Raw genomic sequence first — 21,561 nt, forward strand, 5'->3', positions numbered from 1 at the left:
AGTGGCTGAGGATTATGATTACACATAAAAATGTCCATTACAAAAATAGATTCAAAGGTGCTTAATCATTAATAATTGAGTCCGGGTGGAGGCTTTTTTTTCCCCAAATGTTTTGAAGGGATCCAACTTATGCTTTGATACCGAACCACATGAAAATAGGTTTTTCTCAGTCTTTCCCAATTTGTAGCTTCAAGTCGGTGTGTTTGGATGTCATGACCATTTAAATCCCCCTTTTAAAAGAAGGATCCCTGACTTTCCAAGTTTCATGCTTTTTTTGATTAAGATAAAATAAACAACCAAAAGCCTGTTATTGAATTCATACCAAAAAATGTTTCAGTTTTATGACACATAAATTCTTCTCAAGATATCGAAGTAAATATCATTATCACCAACAACTTAAAAAATATACTAATGTTGATAGTATATACTGTATATCAGATTAAAGCACTAATATAATGACCTTATTTTCTCTGCATTGATTGACCTAGCAGATATCTAATTTTAAAAATATGTCTTCAATAAACAAATCCTTTAAGAAAATTCCCTATATCAGACAGTGTTTAGGAACATGAATTGATTTTTTAATGAAGCAATTTAAACTCACTGTAATTGTACCTCACTGAAAATTCTCTGTAATCTTTTATAAAGGTTTTTATATATTAGTACATAATCATGTCTATGTGAGGAAATTCTTAAAATAAGTCCTTTATGATGGTGTTGTTTGATGGAATACATTCCATTTCCTACAAAATTTTATCATAAACTCCAGGAGAGATTTGTGCAATATTTTGCTTTGTTTTTCCTGTAGAGAACCTAGGGGAAAAAGGTTGATGGATTAAAAAGTTTCATCCTACTTAACACGAATTTTACATATTCCTGAGAAAGAGGCTGAAACTGCTTATCACTTTCAAGGGAGAAAAGTTGGTACCTGCCCTAGCTTGTAGAAAAATAAGAAGGAATGTCTAAATAAATCTTTCCAGGCCTGAGTTTGAAAATCTGAATTTTGCAATCCACAGCAAACCTAATGTGTATAATTTTGTATTGGGAAATGGTTCCCCAGTACGTAATGCTTGGACCTAGGCCATTAAATACAAGGAAACCCACCTGTTTGACATTTATTATCATAATCCTTCATATAGTGTAAGGGGAAGAATCTCAGCAGGAATAGAGTTGTATTCTTTGAAGTATGGCTCTGAAAAATTCTCTTTTCTTCCAGCTCCCTGGCATCCTAAACAATTGTAGGAGGTATTTGATGTCTAATATTTGTATTTTTTTCCACCATGCTATTCAAACTTTCTATTATAAACCACAGGGCTGTTACTATTTTTTAGCATAGCTGAGAGGCCATTGGCTTCTGAGGTTTATTAAATATTTAAATACACTTGCAATCACTAAAATTTGATTAATGACAGTAATTATATGCCAAGGACATTGTTTAAGAGGGTAATCACTCTTTAATTAGTTAATCACATGGGTAAGAAGAAATGTCATTATATCCTTTAGATAACAACCAATAAGAGGATAAAAATGGATTATCTTCTACTGTGTATGACAATGACTTCAGGTGTGGTTTTCATGCCTGAAACTGTTCAACTTCTCAAGTTGTACTGGCTACTGAAAGCCAACTACTGCACTGAAGCTATAGTCACGAAGGAGGGAGAAGATCTTCTGTACTGGAACTTTATTCAAAATAAATATGTCCATATATTATATAAATGTGTCTCCCAAGTGTGATTTGTAGAGCTAACATCAGAATGTACAGTGATCCTAAAAATGAGAACATTCTTCTTTCACAGTGTAGAGAAGGGAAGTCCATTGCTTTGTTAAGCTGGACAACTAGGGAGTACACTTAAACATTGCACTGTTAGAGAGAATTCTCCAGTGAAGCCAACAGCTGTTCAGGGTCCAGTAGGGCCCCAGTGATCTACAGGTGTATGGGAGGTGTAGTTCTATTTCCTGACATTTTAGTGCAAGCAAAGGAGACACATAGCAAAAGTTGGCCAACATCTCTACAATTCTAGGTTCAGAGGCAATCAGGCATTTTCTACTTGATATTAATTTCAGTTTCACTACTACAATCAATGTGTCAAGCACACTGATATACATTCATCGTTTACTTCTAAAGACCATAAAATTTAGCAACTCTCAGTAGCTTCACTCTAGAATCTACTTAGCAGGGATGGCGAACATTATAGACCTTTCATTGATAATAATCGGCAAGCTTTGGGATGCATGTTACCACCACAGGCTTACAGAATCACCATTGAATGACTGGATGAAGAAAATGTCATACATGTAATTCAGCTATGAAAAGAAAGAACATCGCACCATTTGTGTAAAAATGGAGGGGGGTTGAGACCATCATGTTATGTGAAATAAGTAATATCGCATGGACAAACATTGCATTGTCTCTGTAGTATAAGAATCTGAAAGAGTAAATAAGATAGAAAAGGTTCAATAGATACTGTGAAAGGGAAAGAAACTGATGGAAAAGAAAGGACAACTGGGATGGGAGAAAGGACAAAAGAAGGAAGGAAAATTATATGTATATATAAACACACACACGATAGCTAACATAATTGCACTACTAATTTCTGTTAGTTTATTGAGAGGAACAGTTCGTGCTTAGTGGTTTGATCAATTTTGCATTTCTATGTCTGGTGATCTGAGCAACTACTTTGAAGATAACAACATGCAGCATAATAACCGTTGTTCGTTTCCCATCATCTTGTTTTGAAATTCTGTATTTTTTTTTCTTTAAGACGAAAAAAGAAAGTTAAATATCTCTCTTAAATGAGAAAAGAAAAACATGAAAAATAAAAGAGCAAGCTAGAGGAGAAATGGTATAAGATCCAGCAATCCAACTCTACCTTCTGGGAAGGGCACACCAATATTCACGAAGTTCCTTTAGAGGAAGGCTCAAAGTGGAATCCGATTTATACCCAGCAAAATGAGATGGCCACCCACAAAATAACATGTGTGCCCTTTGGATTCCCAAATTCCACCTCTTCCTGCACATGTATTTTTCTTCTCCTTTCGTCCTAAGAAGAGGAACTTACCAGTTGGACTTGTAGATGAGCAGATACGAAAATTTTATCATTGCTGTCTTCATTTAATTTCTGCTCTCCTTATTGCTGTAAACTTTGGGCCACATTGCTGCTGAGCTCTGCACTTAGGCTGTTCAGAAATGTCTATTTAAACCTGGACAAACAAGATTTATTAGTCTGGCTTAGCTCAACTCCCTTCACATGTGAAGACACCGAGATAAGTGTAACTAAGGTGTTTTCAGGAGTTGCTGAGATTTTCAGTTCCAGCTGTAAGGTGTTGAAGACTTCCCACAGTTATGCCTAGATATTTCTGCTCATTGCCCTAACTCATAGTCATCTTGGTACAGTACAGTAGTCTATACACACTAACCGTCCCATGAGTGTGACGCTTTCACCCGATCTGGGCAGGAGAAATCTTCTCATCAGACGTGTATCGTCCCCAGTGGATATATAAAGACTGCAATCTCTGAAACTGTGGTCCAAAATCAATTTTCCCTGTTATGTGTGGAAAGTTGTGTGTGTAGGGTATTATGCTGACCAGTGGAAAAGTGATTGAGGTAACTAAGTAGAATTTATTAAGATCCAGTTTTCAGGGCTGGGGATTTAGCTCAGCGGTACAGAGCCTGCCTGGCAAGCGCGAGGTCTAGAGTTCGATTCCCGGTACTAGGAAAAAAAAAAAAAAAGATTCAGATTCGGCTGCTCAGTCCACCAGACATAAGAATGTAAGATTGGGGGCTGGGGATTTAGCTCAGCGGCAAAGCGCCTGCCTGGCAAGCGCAAGGTCGTGAGTTCGGTTCCTGGTACCGGAGAAAAACCAAAAAAAAAAAAAAAAAAAAAAAGAATGTAAGATTGATCAAACAGTCAAACACGGTAACAAGTAATAAAAAAAAGTCATCGAAAACGATGCACACCTTCTGGACTGAGCAACTTTGGGAAGACAACAGTATGCAATGTGGCAACCATTGTTAATTCCTACCATTTTGTTTTGAGGTCATGTATCATTATTATTGTTTTATTTTTGCCTTCATTGATGTTGTTTTGTTTAGTTTTTTTTTTTTTCTCTTTAAGATAAAAAGTAATCCATCAAAAACAAATTCAGCTGTGGCTGTCTGGAAAAACCTAATGGAAATGTTTTTGCATAGTATTCATTAATGAATGATTTTTTTTCTTTATTTTCGTTTTTGGTACCGGAAATCAAGCTCAGGACCTTGTGCTTGCCAGGCTAGTGCTCATGCCTCTTAGCTATATCTCTGACCCTCATTAATGATTAAACTTTGAAGATATAGATTAATAAAATGTTAAACATGGATAATGCAGGGAATTTAATAAAAATTGGTTTCAACAATAACTTGATGGTTGTTATTCAAGGCAACAAAAACCTCCATTAACATATGAAGATAACTTAGAAAAAACCCACAAAACTATACAATTGTCATCAAGTATGATACAAATTTGGGCAGGGGATTTAGCTCAGTGGCACAGCTCCCGCCCAGCAAGTGCAAGGTCGTGAGTTCAATTCCCAGTATCGGAAAAAAGGAAAAAGGGAAAAAAAAAAAAAGAATGATACAAATTTATGCATTTAGATGATCCAAATGAGTAGAAGAGACCACTTTTGAAATTGCATAGGCAGATACAAGCCCAGCATATGCCGAGAGTTCCTTTATTTGAAGTAAAACATAAATGAAAGTTTACCCAGGAAAGATTAATCATTTAAAATCAACCAAGAAAGGGTAAAATTAATAAAGAAGAAGAAAAATTCCATACAGATTTGGGCAAGAGAGTCGGTCCTCTTCAGTATGGACCCAAGAGAGCAAATGGAATCCTTCCAACTGGAATTGCAGGAATCCACCATGACTTGGGATATGCTACAAAGGAAAGAAGATATGGTGCTGATTTCTGCCCAAGGCCCTATTAGTCCCTGTGGAAAAAGAAGTGATCTTAAACCCTGTAGAGGAATAATCAATGTGTATGTGAGTAAGAGTGTGTGAGTGTGTGTGTGAATAGTCACTTTACCCGCTCCGTACAAGTACTTTCATTCATTCCATTTAAGTTCTTTCATACATTTCATTTTGTATCTTCCTTTGACAGTTTTCCATGTTAAATTCGTCCATGTCAATGTGACACAGACTTTGAAAAGTTTCATCAACCTGCGAATCATGGGATATCTTCATTTGCTTGTGGAAAAGCCAATCTAGATAGAGACAAGACCTATATGGATACATTGAGAAAGTGAAACAACTAGTAGTTTCATACAGAATTTGGACTTGCGCTTTTTTAAAAATCAGCAGGAAAACATGACTCAAGATTCCCTACTTAACGCTTGTTGGATTCCAAATATTTTCCCCTAAAGTTCAGGGGCACAAATAATATTTTTAAATGACTGAGTACACTTTCCTAATACATTCTTATAGTGAAGGTAGATCATGAATGCTTTCATAATATTCTTTGGAAGAATAAGTATAAGAGTGTCTTATCCATGCCAGGCTTAATGTAAACCTTTCTATTGATTTTTTTGGATAGCATTTCTTTTACTCTTCTGTACTTTCTGTATTTATTTATTTACCTTTGCAATACCCGTGATAGAACAGTGGCCTTCACACTGAGCTGTGACCCCAACCCTTTTAAAAAGTATTGTAGTATCATTTTATTTTTATATTAAGAAGGGATTTTGCAGGGTTGTTAAGGCCAGGCTTCACTTTCCAATTCTCCTGCCTCAGCCTTCTGAGTAGGTGTCATTCAGGAGTGAGTCATCACACCTGGATGTTTTTCTGAATTCTAGTGAGTGCCGTTTTATTGTCAATAGCACCACTGTGGTAAGACATTGGTCTTTGCCTAGACACGTATTATTCCTAGTTTCAGACCTACAGTTTTATGAAATTTTGGTATGCTCCCAGGGAAAAGTTGTGCATGTGTAATCATGATATGATTCTATGCTGATGTCTCAGCTCTGCCAATTGGCACCTGGAGGAAATTAAATGAGGAACAATTTTCAAACCCTCCCAGGCTTGTGTTACAGGACTAAGCAAGAAAGGACACCTACGTTGTTCATAAGTTAAATGAAATGAGAAAAATTAGGTGGTCTCAGCTCAATTTGAACATCAGTTCTACATGGTACTGCTTTTTTGGTTTTTCTTTGTATAATTTTATTGCTCCCTATCTGCAGCACATAATGCTTTGTTGGACTAAAGATTCATCCTTGTCCAGGGTGGAGGTCCCCCAAACTAGGTGCCCGCAGATGTATAAGAAAAGTAAGAAAAAACCAAACCAAGAGAGCCAAAATCCTGTGATCAGGTGCTAGCAGCTTCTAGGGCTGACTGACTCCTGATTACCATCTTCACTAACCCTTTATTTGGAACCCACCAAGGAGGCAGCAGAGGAATTGGAAAATATCAACTGTTTTAGCAAGGATAATACAACTCAGTTATCATAGGAATGCGACCTGACCAGTTAGTCATTACGTTATCTTCCTTCAGGCATATCTCAGCAGAGCATCTAGTATTGATCCTGGGCTTAAAATGCTTATGCTAGACTTCCTCCAGAACCCAACAATCATGGCTTGGTCAGGCCTCTGACAATACAGAAAACAGTAACTAAGGAATGTCCTTCTCCAAAATGCTTATGTCCCTGTGTGAGAGATTATGCATGTACATAATCCATCCTAATTTCTTTGTTCACCGTCTTTCCTTCCTCTCCTTCCCTCTGTCCCTTAATCTCCTTTACATTTAAGAAAGATCTATCGTCCTACTTCCATTTTCTACCATTTATTTTATTTTACTATTTACTTCATATAGACGATACCATATGATATTTAAACCCAAGATGGAGACCACTGTGAAGCAACCCTGAGCAGGACTAAAATTAACCACCTGGCTTTTTTTTTGTTTCCTTGTGAATCTGTCCAAAGCCTAGGCTGCCTGTCTGGAATGGGGTGATGGACTTCTAGTAGGTGAACTTTGTGATTCACTTATGTGTACTAAAACTTGTAATGGTGGATGAAACTGGGAAGCCTCAAAGGGTCAGACAAGATCACAGCCATGGACACCTGGATCTGATCTCAACTAGATGAAGAATGTAGCCTCAGGCATCTCACTCCTGGGTGGGTTAATTTAATACCTTACTTGGAGAAGTCCTTGAGTGATTCTGCCCTTCTTGAGTACTCCCCTCCCTTCTTCTGATAACCAAACAAACGCTGGGCACCCAGAGAAGGTCTTCATCTTAGCCCTGAGAGAAGCTCAAATTCTGTGGGAAGGCTTTGATCCTCCTGGAGCCCTGAAATCATTCCATTCACCTCTTTTTATTTAGCCTTCACTGTACACTCATTTGGGAGAATGCAGACCTGATCAGCCCACACTGACTAAGAGATATTATTAACCTGATAAACCTAAGTCTCTGATTTATTTCACTTAAAATTATGCCCTCAAGGTGCATGTATTTTTCTACAAATGACTCAAGTTTACCCTTCTTCGTGGTTGCATAATACTCCATGGGGTGTAAATACCAAATTTTCTTTATCCATTTACTCTTGATGGACATACAGGCTGTTTCCAGGATTTAGCTATTATCAGTTACACTGCTACAAACATGAGTGGATCATGCATGGGTCACTGTGGCATTATGTCTTTATCTCTTTCAGAAGGTACTTAGAAGAGAAAAAACTGGGTGAAATGTGATTTCTAATTTCAGTTTTTGGAACAACCTCCCTACTGATCTCCATAGTGGAAGCATTAGTTTCTCTTATGCTGATTGTGAGATGAATTCATTTTAAAAGAAAAGTAAGATTTTGTATGTCATCTATTTTTTCTTCTTTCTTCTTCTTTTTTTTTTTTTTCTGGTACTTGGAATCCAACTCACAACCTTGTACTTGCCAGGCAGGCGCTGTGCCGCTGAGCTAAATCCCCAGCCCCTACATTTCATCTAGTATGACCATCATTAGTATGTTGAGTAATAACATGTTTGCAAGTTTGTGGAGAAAAAAACAACCCATTTTATTCTTTGTTATTTATTTTTGTAGTTGCTGTTTTTTGCCTATCTTGAGGATTGATTCCAGGACTGTGTAATACAGAACTTCCTCCCTATCTGTCTTATTTACTATTTGGAACAAGATCTCAGGGAGGTCCCCAGGCAGGACTTGATCTTGCAATCCTCCTGCTTCAGCCTCCCTAAAGTCTGGGGTTGCAGAGCACCACTGTGCCTACCCTAAAACTGATTTCAAATATTTTATGCTACTTTCATCACTCTTGATCCAAAACAATTGCCCAATTGTTGCTGAGAACTTACTTGAAATTTACCTTTAAAAGTCAGGCCATGTACACTCCCGTGAATTTCAAGGCAGGAATTTAATTTCCCTTTCCTCACAGCTCCCTTCCTTAAGTGTGTATTTTAAGATTTGATTGCAACATTGTGGTCATTGAAGTTGAAATAGAGTTGAATGTCAATTTCACGTTAAGAGTTCTGCTTCTTATATCTTGGACCTTATTATTAATTAGCTGCAAAGTACTAGGTGTGAACTCAAAACACAACAATTGTTTAACTTTTCTGAAAAAATATGGTAAACCTCATGTGGCCATGAACCCCCTCAAAATCCTCCCTGGCTTTGCACACACTCATCCCACTGTCCTGGCCGGTTTCTGCAGCAGCTCTGGAGTCCTCTTTCCTGAGGGTCTTCAGCTGCGCTGTCCTGGCTGCCTCGATGTCCTGAATGGACTTAACATTTTGATCTTTTCTGGTCATTTTGACCTGGGGGAGAAGGCAGAAGTTGCACGGTGCCAGACCTGGTGACTAGGGTGGACAAGGACAGAGTGTCCAGTGTTTATGAGCTGCCTTTCTGCTGGAAGGTGCTCAGCAGCAGCTGTCACCATGATTTTATCACACCTAGGAAAGATCCTCAGGAAAGAGGACTCCAGAGCTGCTGCAGAAATCAGCAAGGATGTTGGGATGAGTATATTTAGAACAAAGGGAAGGATCTTGGGGTGCTTTAACGGTAACATATCTCTTGTAACTTTTTTTAAAATTTTAATTGTAAGTGTCCTTTTTATGGTCTTTTTCTTTTTTGAAAGAGAAAAAAACAGCAAAAATGATATAGAATTTCAAAGCAAGATGATAGAAAGTTAAGAAAAGCTATTATATTGCATATTGTTATGTTCAAAGTAGTTGCTCAGATGACCAGATACAAGCGTGCAAAAGTCATTAAACAATATAATCACTAACTGTCCCTTTCAAGGAACTAATAGAAATTGGTAGCACAATCATCTTAGCTGTCTTGGGAATATATACATGTCTTTTTCTGCCCTTTCTTCATGTCTCTTTTTCCTAATCCCAGTTGTTCTTTCCTTTTGAGTGGTTTCTTTCTCTTTCACAGTATCTATTGTATCTTTTGGATCTTACTTACTCTTTCAGTTTCTTACAGTAGGGAGACAATACATTGTTTTTGTCCATTTCAATCGTCATTATTATGTTGGAACATAATTGCTGAATCCTTCATATTTTCCTTTTCTCCTTCCTTCCTTAGACACCAATTCCAAATCAAAGAAACTGTTTTATCACAGCCTCGTGTCATATCAGTGATAAAAGAGAACACTTTCCCTTTTATTACAGTGCCTTGACAGGGTTCATTGGAGAGGTGATCAGCGGTGTTAGAATATCAGCTATTCATGAGTATGGTCTCTAGTTGCATCCATTTACCTATAAAAGCTTCAAGTTTGACTTTCTTTATACCCAAGTAGTACTCCATGATATAAAAATACCACCTCTTCTCATAAGTGAAGTGAAGCAGACTCGTATGTATAAAACTCTTTTAAGTGGACAAAGAGGTAAGTGAAATTATCCGAAAGAATTTAGAAGAATTAAAAAACTAACAAATGCCACCAAGGTTGTGGGTGCAAAGTTCCCTTCTACACTGGTGAGAATATGTGTTCAAGCACTATGAAAGTCAGTGTGGAAATTGCTCAAAAACTCAGAGTGGAAGTTCTGTTGAACACAGCTCTTCATCTACTAGTGATCTTCTTGAAAAGGTTAAGGATGTTGTGTTTCAGTGATCCATGTGTAGTCATGTTTATAGCAGCACAACTGAATCTTGGAAGTAGCCTGCGTGCCCATCAGCAGTTAAGTGGGTAAACAAAATGTTATATGTCCATATAGCGGAGTACTACATAGCCATGAAGGATAAACTTGCTTCATTTATAGGGACAAGGATGGACCTTGAGACCATGTTGCTGGGTGAAACAAATCAGATATACAGGCTTCAATATCACATGGTTTCTCTTTTGTGAGAAAGACAAAGTACAAATGATACAAAGAACAAAATAAAAAATAGAAGAAGGGAATGGAGTGATATTTTGTGGAGGTGGGAAGGTACTTTGGGTGTTGGGGGGATATGTAAGAAAAAAGACAGGAAGTGGAAGAAATGAAAGGGATCCAGATGCAATATTTATATTACCAGTTCTCTATAAACAATGGATTCATCGGGGCTGGGGATGTAGCTCAGTGGCACAGCACCTGCCTGGCAAGCGCAACGTCCTGAGTTCAATTTCCAGTACTGGAAAAAAAAAAAAAAATGAATTCATCATGTGATGAATAGAAACATACAAACATATGTCTGGAATACAAAGATACTAATGACACATTTTAAAGTTTTGGAGAAAATAGTAATACAAGATTTGCTTTTCATAACCCAATGAACTATGACTTCTTAGCCTAGACACAAAAAAGAAGTAACCAAAACTGATATTTGCACAGCTTTAGAAAATATAGACTAAATATTTAACACTTTCTCAAACACAATGAAAATTTGGATTAAAATAGATTGACGTGTATTCTTTCAAACAAAGTTAAACTATGCTTCTTTTTTTGATAGGAAGTTAACAATGGTTACTATATTGCATATTGTTATCTTCAAAGTAGTTGTTCAGATGACCAGATAGAAGCATGAAAAATTGATTAAACAATGTTAGCATTAGCTGTTCCTTTCTGTGAAGTAATAGAAATCAGAAGTACAGTTATGTTAGCCATTTTATATATATATGTATATATATATATATATTTTCTTCCTTCTTTTCTCCTTTCCTGCATCCCAGTTGTATGCCAATCTGATATACAATAAAATAAGCATCACACTAAGAATCAAATGGATAGTGATGTCCAAGGTTGTATACAACTTAGCAGTCACAGTTTTGGAGGTATGAAAGCATATGCTCACACAGAAACTTGTGCACCAAAGCTGTAGGTAGGTTTATTCATAATGGAAAAATGCTGGGAACACGTGAAAATCATGAGATACACGTGTGGCATGAAAGAAGCCGTAATACATTTGTTCTAAACAATAAAAGTCAGCAACAAAACAAAATTACCGGGGCTGGGGATTTATGTCAGCGGCACAGCGCCAGCCTGAGCGCAACATCGTGAGTTCGATTCCTGATACCAAGAGAAAAAAAAAAAAAAAAAAGCAAAAACCAATACAGAATTGGCTACAGGTAAAGAGAATGGGTTAAATAGGCATAGAGAATTAAGATAAGTGAAAAAAGTAAATTTAAAATGAACTTTTGAGGTGTATAACTTCATGTAGAAAACTTCCTCAGATCCACAAAAGTGAGAGTGCAGATTAAGGATTGTCAGAGTCACTGGTCAGGACGGCACTTTACATGACATTTATTGAGAGAGACAGAGAGACTTTTTTTTGATGGAATCATTCTGCATTTTCTTTATTAAGCCTGTAAGTCTTTTTAAAAATTCTCTATAATTACAAATACAGGGGCTGGGGATTTAGATCAGTGGCCCAGCGCTTGCCTGGCAAGCACAAGGTTATGAGTTTGATTCCCCGTACCCGAGAAGAAAAACCAAACAAACAAAAAAGCAAATACAGAATATGCAGGCTGAAAAAGGATAGTCACAAATGGCTGAGGAAACACTAACTTGAGAAATATATTTAGTGTAAGGGTCCATGTTTGTAGTACAGAATGTTTCTTCTGGGATTTGGTGCTTGAATAGAAGGCATCTCACTTCTTTTTGCATCTCTTCCCTTGTCTCTTCCACAGTGTAAAAGATCTGTCTTCCTGCTTGCTATTATGTTTCTTTTATTTTGCTCTTTATTTACATACCAGATTTGTTGTATCAGAGAAACTGTGATATTAAAGCATCAGCGTACGATTTATTTCACTTAGAGTTTTAAATCTCAAGCTATCATGGTTTTGTGACTTAGACTTTGAATGAAATGGCATGGATGCACACAAAAAACACAGAAACATATTATGATTAGGTTGTTTTAAAAGTGGTAAAAGAAATTGCACAAAATCCACACTCTGAATTCCTGGGTTCTACCAAAGCCATAGTCCTATTTTCATAGCAGCCTATAGCTCTGCTGAACGTCACCCGATTGAGAGGTGCTGGCTTGTACTCTGTGGAACTGTTTCTATAAATTTTGCAGTTCTCATGAGACTCTTGCAAAATGGAAAGAATGAAACTCATGAATACATTTATCCATCAAGAATAAAAACATACTTGTCCACACAATACAGGTTACATTGATCAAAAGCCCCAAATCATATTGTTTTGTTTTGTTTTCAGAACATATTAACTTTTTGACACTTTTTCTGAGAAGGAAAATTTCATCCCGTAAATATATCCTCAGATTTTTCTTGCATTGAATTGCAAATGCCACTGGTGAATTCTCACATCTTCCTGCCACCCTCATTAATCATAAAATATAAGCACCCACAGCTCTTGTAGCAAGATTGGTAAACTTCATACCAAGCTCCAGACAGAGGGCAATTTACATATTCAGGAGCAGGTGGGCTTGTTTATATGTACTGAACTTGGTTTTGTGGGCAAGTATATGCATGAGCAGCATAAAATGACTGGAGTGGATGCATTCAATAAAAACCAATGTTTATAAAACAGAAGTGCAGTCAGATGTTTACCAGGCTATAATTTATGCATGCGCATTGGTAAGCCCATAGGTCTTTTGTTACAGAGCCTATAACTCAGAGAACGTGCTACCACACTGTGTGATCTAAGCGTTAATTCCTTCCCCATGGGACCTCCAGGCCATGTATTGATGTATCGTTAAGGCTGAGCTTTAAGACCTCTTTTAGGATAAAACAACCTTTTTTTCCATAAAATAGCCCTCTCAGATTAACGGTCAGATGTAAAACAACCTGCCAAAGCATAAATATTTGATCAATATATCTTGGAGACTTCAATGAAATCAATGAAATCCCAAGAGAAGCATAGGAAATAGGCAGGAATGATCAATTCCATTCATATTTGATTAAATATTTAAAGATTGGGACTTGGAAAATAAAGCCACAATAAAACAGAACTGTTTCCCAGCTGTAATACTTCACAAAGATCATTTATGAGAGCACTTCTGAGTCATTCAATGAAGCCCGGTTTAATTATATTTTAGGATCCAATGTGTAAATCATAACCTGTAGTTTTCCAAAAGTAAGGTGTACAAAATTTCTTACATTAGGAAAATTAACCATTATAATGTTCAGCTACATCAATTCTGTATGCTGAATATTTAAAGAGAAAGAAATGTGTCTTTTTTTTTTTTTGGTTTTTCTCCGGTACCAGGAACCGAACTCACGACCTTGCGCTTGCCAGGCAGGCGCTTTTGCCGCTGAGCTAAATCCCCAGCCCCAAGAAATGTGTCTTTCAGATTAAGTATTTAGCACTATTTGACTTACATTGTTTCAGGAGTTAGGCAGAAATAAAGTCCATGAATAAAAGAGTGAGCCTCAGTTTTTCTATCATTTCCTTAGTCTCTAAGACAGTTAATAGAGGGACATTAAACACCTACTCCTTCCCAAGACAAAACAATTTATTTTTAAAAATACATTCCAAGTGCCAGACACAGAAATTCTCTCTGAGCAATACACTCGTGACAGAGTGACAATGTCTCTGCAATCCTGAGCAGCTTTTGAAAGCTCTGACCATAAAATGACTGTCTCATGCCCAAGTTAGATGTAACAAAGGAAGATTAAATTAATCTTTAAATTATACTCCAGAAGCACAGGAGGCATTCTTGATAAAGAAGTGCAATTTATCATCTGTATCAAATTGTTTTCCATGGTATTTTTCAAAGCTCAAGGTTCTATGAAAGATATTACATTAGTAATATTGATCCCCTCTCCTTTAATTCATGCTGTGATGGCAATTATCCAAGGCAATATACAGAATAGAGATATTTCTTTTGAAGAATATTCAACCAACAGTATGCGTGTGGGACCAGTCCCAGAATTCCCATGAATATCAAAATCTGCTAAAGCACAAGTCCCTTACACAGAGTGGTGAAAGGTTTGAGTATCACACAGATATATTCTTCTGAATACTTTCGTCATCTCTAAATGACTTGTAGTGCCAATAAAATCTAGGTATTTTATCTCAAGTTGATATACTTTATCGTAGACAGTATAGAAAGGTTGCTTGTGTTCAATGCATTGCAACTTTTTTTTGGATACTTTTACTCATGTTTAGGGCTAATACATGTAGGATCCATAGGTGCAAAGGACTGGTAATTTGGTAGACAATGCAATTTATCATTCATCCAAGGACATGCTTGTGGATAGAAAGCAGAAGGTTTAGCTACAGAGAGCATCTATCATATTCCTGGAATTTTCTTTTTTTTTTTTTTTTCCTGCACCAGGAATTGAACTCACTACTTTGCATTTGCCAGGCAGGTGCTGTGCCACTGAGCTAAATCTCTAGCCCCAATCCTGGAATTTTCTAAGCAGGAAAGACTACGGACTCTGTGAGAAACAAAGCGGACCTCACTTTTGATGTATTGAAGCACAAAATATTTCCATAAAACTGTTTTAAATGGAGTTGTTGAAGCCAGGCATGGTGGCAAACGCCTGTAATCCCAGAATTTGGGAGGCTGAGGCAGGATAACCTTTACAAGTTTGAGGCCAGCCTGGGCTACAAAGTGAGCTCAAGGCCAGCCTGAACTGCATAGCGAGACCCTGTCTCAAAAAGACAAAAATAAAAATAAAAAAATAAATGGAATTGTAAGAAACAAAACAACCTTGCAAAGATATGCAAATAATTGCTTGGCACTAAAGAATTCATTAAATCACTGATAAATTTAAGTTAAGGAGGTAGATCTTTTTGTGCTTACATTTGAGGAGAGCAGGGAAGCTGTGACCAATCTGTGAGGTGCCATTTGCATGACTTAGAACAGCATAATTTTGAGGGACAAATCTCATAGTCTTTTGAAGAAATAAAGGCTCGAAGAATGAGCCCTTTTCTTTGGATTGCACTGCCATTATGTGATAGAAAACGCCAGCCTTAGAAATACAAAAGAAAGAAGATTATGGTAAAAATGTGAGAGGAAGAGGAAATATGGTGACACGGAATAAAACTGATCTAAATCCAGCTGCGGTAGTTGGTACATACTTTTCACTGAAGCACTTTGTAAGGCTGAGACAGGAAAGTTAAAGTTCAAGCCCTGCCTAGGTGAAGTAGCCCTTTAGCAAGACCCAGTTTCAAAAGCCAGAGAAAGGAAGGAGGAAGAAAGGAAGAAAGAAAGAAGGAAGAACAAAGACAGAAAGGAAGAAGAAAGAAGAAAGAAGAAAGAAAGAAAGAAAGAAAGAAAGAGAGAAGGAAGAGGAAGGAAGGAAAGGAGGAAGGAAGGAAGGAAGGAAGACTGGGGAAGTAATTAAGCACAAAGCTTGGGATCAGTTCCTGATATCACTAAATAAATAAATTATAGTAGACACATAAATAATGACATAAGTAAACAAGTAAAATGAAGATGGAACATTGACATTCCTTGAGATCTTGCAATTTCTTCACTAGATACATGTGGAGCAGGAAAATGTGTGCCTCTTCCCACCAAAGTCATTTACTAAACATGTTACATGTAAGATCCAGTAATATAATCCACATTGTCTGTGCAGGAAAAAGTAATGTCTTCATTGCATCTCTAAAGCCTTTTTCCCAGATGAGACTTCATGAAGACAGCTTGTAGCGTTAAGAGGCGCCTGCTTTGGGTGGATATTATCCTATCTTCCACACCAGGTGTGGAAAACGGCTTGACGCTGAGGATAACCTTAGAAGAAATAACTGAAGATTTGTTTCTGATCGTAAAATTATCATCATCATCCTCATCATCATTATCGTAATCAAAGGCATCCTTTTTACCATCATGACCATCACTGGTAGCACTGTAATCAATGTCGTCAGGACAGCGACCACTGTCACCATCATCAACACTGTCGTCACCAATGTAATTATTGTTAGCAATTTGCCGAGCAGCACTGCCATCACAGCCAGCTGCTAAAACAGGACCAGGATCACCAGCTTCATCAACACCAGCATCCTCACCACCTTCATCATTCTAATCACTTTTTTGTCGCTGTCATAGTTATAATCACAGTCTTCATCTTCATAATCTCCATCCTCCTTCCCATGAGCTTCATCGCCATCACTGTCACTGCTGCCATCTCTATCGCCATAGGAGCTCACCCACCGTGTGTTCCGTGCATGTACAGGACTCCTCTTCCACTTACAGACATGATGTTTGCCTTTAGCGGAACAGTGATCCTCCTGAGATGTCCATACCTTAACTCATGGGATCTGGAATTGTGTGGTTTCAGGTTTTTTGCAAGGGGAACAATATAATACAGGACATATATTTTATAAGATTTTTTATAGTAGTCACCCAAAGAATGATATACAAAAGAGTGGTAGAAATTTGTCCACATATTAGAGACCAAAGAACCCAGTCGAGGGCCTGGATCCCATGATAATGTCCTGCACGAGTCCTGCTGAATATCTAAAGGTCGTAACAATACCTCTCATGAATCCAACTGGAGACCTAAAGCCCATGACAATGTCTCATGCAGACCTTTTTCACAGATCTGCGCTGGGAAGGCCCAAGGGTTAGTGGTGGAATCTAGGAAGTCTGTGTCACTCGGATGAAGGATCTGTGCTAGCAGGCTGAGGGATCTGCACTGGAGCCAGGAAGCGACACTCAAAGCAAGAACCAGAGCTCCCCCTAAAAGTACCACAGCCATTTTCAGCAACAGTGATGTCCTGAGCTCCTCCAATGGTCAGGACAGCTGAGTTCCTTTTAGGAAAGCCAACACAACAAGGTTCTCCAGGAGACTGGCAGTGCACCTTCTTCCCCTCCAGAGCCAGGAAGCAATGCTCAGAGTGAGAACCAGAGCTCCCCCAAAGTGAAGCGAAGCAATTCTCAGAGCCAACGAGGTCATGAGCTCCTCAGAGGATGAAACAGCCAAGTTCATCAGGAAAGCCAGCAGGACAAACTCCTCCAACAGAACGAGCAGCTCCTTACACATTTTACCAGCTTCCAACAGCCTCACTTCTCCTTCTCCAGTTCTGCCTCTTATGCTGCTGGCAACAATCCCCAGGTGGGCCTCCCACAGCCAGCACCACGCTGACTCAGTTCAGGTGGGAATTGTAAGTTGACCACCAGTTGTCAATCCAAAACAAAAAAAGTGTCTCATTTCCTGGTAAATTCAACTTTGTAGATGTGAATCAGCTGTAGACTCTTGATGTGGACATTGATCTAGATGAGTCAAATCAAATAATGTGAGTAATTTTTCCTGGTAGAAGTGAGAAGGAGACACGGTGACATATTTATGCGATCTGAGAAAGATCCTGCCATGAATGGAGTTTTTGGAGGGCAGAGGGTGCCAGTTTCCCAGAAAGGGGCAGCCTGTAGAATCTGGACAGAACTCTTGATTTCTGTCCAACCTGGACATGAGATTTGACTCATACAATTGCAAGAAATGGAACTCCTATAACCTGGCTGACATGGAAATGGATATTCCCCTGCAGCCTCCACCAAGAAACACAACCTGCCATGCCTTTGACTTCTCAGCCACAGCACCTTGCACTTGTGCACAATTGCAAAATAATCAATGGACGATGCTCATTATTCAACCTGCAGAGCTTAGTTAGTGCAGCAATAGAAAGCACACGCACAGGCTAGGAAAGTTGGTATGTTCCTGTCGAGGGAAGGATTCTGCGGATCTGTAAAGAATTTAAGTGAATGCACAGGGCAAAAGAGAAGAAGTGTACATGCAACTGGTGTACTAGTGGGTAGGGACTAACAGAGTGACTGGTAGGGAAACATTCTCAGGTGACAGCTCAACTCAGTCTATTCTCAGAGGAAATCTCAGGACAGGACGCTGGAAGAGGTACAAAAATAAACGTATTAGAATCTGTCCCAGTTGCTGAATATAACAAAAGCAATGTATCATGTTATTTTAAGTAAACGCCCATGAAGAGCTGGACTGAGCTCAATTCACTAATTTATAAACAGAAACAATCAAACTGAATTTACGACAGGCATTACCAGGTTTGCATTGTAAAGAGAAGATGAAATGGAAATGCTACAAGGGTCAGAGTTTGTGAGGTGAGCGTTGTGATACCGGAGGAGTGTTTCTCCTTGACATTTGCCTGCGGAGGTTGTTCACTATTTTACCTCCTAAGGTGAACCATGAGGATTTATTTTTCTTTTTATTTTAAAGAGAAAATAATAACAGAATAACAACCACCACAAAAACAATAAAAATGATATGACTTCAAAACATGGAATTTAACATTTATTTATTTATTTATTTATTTATGTACTTATTTATTTTATCTTTTTGAGACAGGGTTTTGCTGTGCAGTTCTGGATGACCATGAACTTGCAATGATTCTCCTGCCTCAGCTTCCACATTGCTGGGATGACATGCATGTGCCAACGGATACAAACTTTGAAGGAAATGCTGGAAAAATCAGGATTTTGGAGAACCTCATCACAGAGAAATGATCATTGGTTTGAGTAATTGATAGATTAATGAGATTATATATATATATATATGGTTACTTATATATATATATATATTACTCTTGGTTACCATATATATATAAATGTAAACATAATATATAGATATGGTTGCATATATATATACTCTTGGTTACTTTTTTCCCTGACAGTCAACATTAAGGAAGGAAAGGTTCATTTAGCTCACAGTTCATGGAGGTTTCAGTCCATATTTGGCTGGCTGCAAGGCAGGGTGGTACATGGCAGAGGACAAACGTTCATGGTGGCAGAAAACAGCAAAAGCAGCAAGAGCAAAAGGGAGGAGCAGCAGAAAGCAAGGCTCTTTCTCTCCCTTATATTGTATGTAAAGTACCCACGCCAAGCCGGGTGTAGCACGCAGAACCATAATCCCAGCATTGGACTATGAATCAATCATAAGCTCCAGAAGCCAGCCCCATGAGTGCATGTGTCAAATAGAAACAAAGTATTTTAATAGGCATATGAACTATTAATAGCTAGTTCTCTACTTCAAATATCAAATTTAAATTTTTAACAATATATTTACAACATACATAGCAGAGAAGGCAATCTTAAGTATAATGTGCACATATATTTTTATAACACAGATAAATATTTTTCCATTGAAAAATAGGTAAACTAGTTGAATGGTCTTTTGTCTATGAAGTAGGGTACATAAAGTTCAAGATTTTCTAAGTTAGATTTTCTAATTTAGGAAATTCTAAGTTAATATAATTTTTTTCATTTTACAAGTGTCTGGTAGTCAAGAACTGAAATCTCACAACCTTCAAGCTTCTCAAATTTGGGGGAAGTTGGGAGGCCTCACTTGCGTATGAGAAGAACTTCAATTTTGATGGCTTGAAAAAATTCCCCTGGCCTTATGTATTAGGTTGAAAGTTACCACAACGCAGTTAACTTTCCATTTCTTTTTGATGTCTATTTTTGTTTCTTTGACATAATCTACTATATTTCCTCAAGTCACAGGGGTAAGGTACTTGTAGTATCAAAACATTTTTAAAAGGAAATTAACCATCATAAGGCTATAAAACAAAAATGAACAGAACATACAAATTTAAAAGTCTCAAATACCTCTCATAAGTGACAGTTTCAAACTATGTTATATTCTCATAATATAATGCTAAGTTGATGTTGAAAAATTAATGACCATATCGTATGACTCAGTAAATATTTCTCAAAAAACTAGACACAATGTTATATTTAAAAATCTGACAACGGGTGGAACCAATTCATGACAAAGCTTTACCTGTATTGAATTCATTATATATTTTTCTAATATTCAGTTATATGCTACAGATACACATATATGCAAGCACAGCAAAAGAAGTCTCATGTTCCAGATCATCGGGAGTGCAAATGAAATCAATGACAGAATTCAAATATCCCTCATAGATTCTATTCAAAAACAAGATTGCTAGAATGTTCGTTGTCCATCTGGCAGAAAAACTTAGGGGCAGGTTATTTAATAACGGAATTTGCATATACTCTGTAAAATGAGAGGAAATTCTTGAGGACATGAGGCTGTGTGTAATTCACCAATTCTGTTTTAATTTTTTGCATTGCCCAGTGGATGAAGTCTGGGATCAGCTATTTCCTTGCCTCTTGGGAAACTAAGATGTAGAGCAAGCCCAGGCACCATGGGACCACCTTGACGTGATGGTACAGTTTGAATGTCTCTACCAAAACTCATGTAGAAATTAAATTGTTAGTGTGAGGTGATAAGAGGGCAGAAAGTTAAACCAAGTATGGTGTTGGAGGTGGGAGTTCTCAAAGGCAATTAAAGAAAGGTGAAGCGCTGAGGTAAGGTCTCTCAGCAAGTGGTACTGTGGCTTGATAAGAGCTAAGGAGAGCCGGGCGTGGTGGAGCAGCCTTGTACTTCCTGAATTCAGGAGGCTGAGGGAGGATGATGGAAAGGGCGGCCCAGCCTGGGATATTTAGTGGCTTACTGAGATCTGGTCTCAAAATGTCAAAAATAAATTTGGAAAGGTGAAGGCCCTGGGTCGAGTCCTCGGTGTGAGGGAGAAAGAGAAGGAGAAAGAGGAGGAGGAGGAGGAGATGAAGATGATGAGGAGGAGACGGAGGAGTAGGACATGGACGAGGAGGAGATGGAGGAGGAAGAGATGGAGGAGGAGATGGAGGAGGAGGAGATGGAGGAGGAGATGGAGTAGGAGGAGGTGGAGGAGGAGGAGATGAAGGAGGAGATGGAGGAGGAAATGGAGGAGGAGGAGATAGAGGAGGAGAGGAAGGAGGAGATTTAGGAGTACAAGATGGAGGAGGAGATGGAGGAGGAGGAGATGGAGGAGGAGATGGAGGAGGAGAAGGATTAGAAAATGGAGGAGGAGATGGAGGAGGAGATGGACGAGGAGATGGAGGAGGAGATGGAGGATGAGGAGAAGGAGGTGGAGGAGATGGAGGAGGAGATGGAGGAGGAGGAGATGGAGCAGGAGGAGATGGAGGAGGAGGAGATGGAGGAGGAGGAGATGGAGGAGGAGATGGAGGAGGAGGAGATGGAGGAGGAGGAGATGGAAGAGGAGGAGATGGATTAGAAGATGGAGGATGAGGAGAAGGAGGAGGAAACGGAGGAGGAGGAGATAGAGGAGGAGAGGAAGGAGGAGATTTAGGAGTACAAGATGGAGGAGGAGATGAGGAGGAGGATCTGGAGGAGAAGAAGATGGAGGAGGAGGAGATGGAGGAGGAGATGGA

Source organism: Chinchilla lanigera, unplaced genomic scaffold (genome assembly GCF_000276665.1).
Source record: "Chinchilla lanigera isolate Chin_1 unplaced genomic scaffold, ChiLan1.0 scaffold00098, whole genome shotgun sequence".
In the NCBI taxonomy this organism is placed as follows: domain Eukaryota; kingdom Metazoa; phylum Chordata; class Mammalia; order Rodentia; family Chinchillidae; genus Chinchilla; species Chinchilla lanigera.